At 58.9% G+C, this 258-nt stretch overlaps 1 protein-coding gene across 1 annotated transcript in view; it reads right to left on the bottom strand.

Annotated features, from left to right (window-relative positions):
* Window positions 1-258, bottom strand: part of LOC101984440 (carboxylesterase 1D) — a 31121-nt gene that overhangs the window by 28028 nt on the left and 2835 nt on the right. The window lies entirely within an intron of this gene.

Genomic DNA, 258 nt, shown 5'->3' with positions numbered 1-258 from the left:
CGGTGGTCCCTGCCCGCAGGAGGGCTCACCTCGTAGGAGGGCAGCAGGCACATTGAACTTACTGCTGAGTGCATGAGGTTGTGTCCTGAGATGGCAGAGGAAGTGAGGCCTCCTGATTGGTCACGGGAGAGCTGTGACTCAGAGCATGGGGATGAGTGAAAAGGGGAAGGTGGTGGGGGTGGGGCTGATAGAACAGGAAGGAGAAAGGGGTGGGGCTGATGGAACAGGAAGGAGAAAGGGGTGGGGCTGATGGAACAG

The sequence above is a fragment of the Microtus ochrogaster genome, unplaced genomic scaffold (genome assembly GCF_000317375.1).
Source record: "Microtus ochrogaster isolate Prairie Vole_2 unplaced genomic scaffold, MicOch1.0 UNK54, whole genome shotgun sequence".
Classification (NCBI taxonomy): Eukaryota; Metazoa; Chordata; class Mammalia; order Rodentia; family Cricetidae; genus Microtus; species Microtus ochrogaster.
This window is presented reverse-complemented; position numbering and strand designations above follow the sequence as displayed.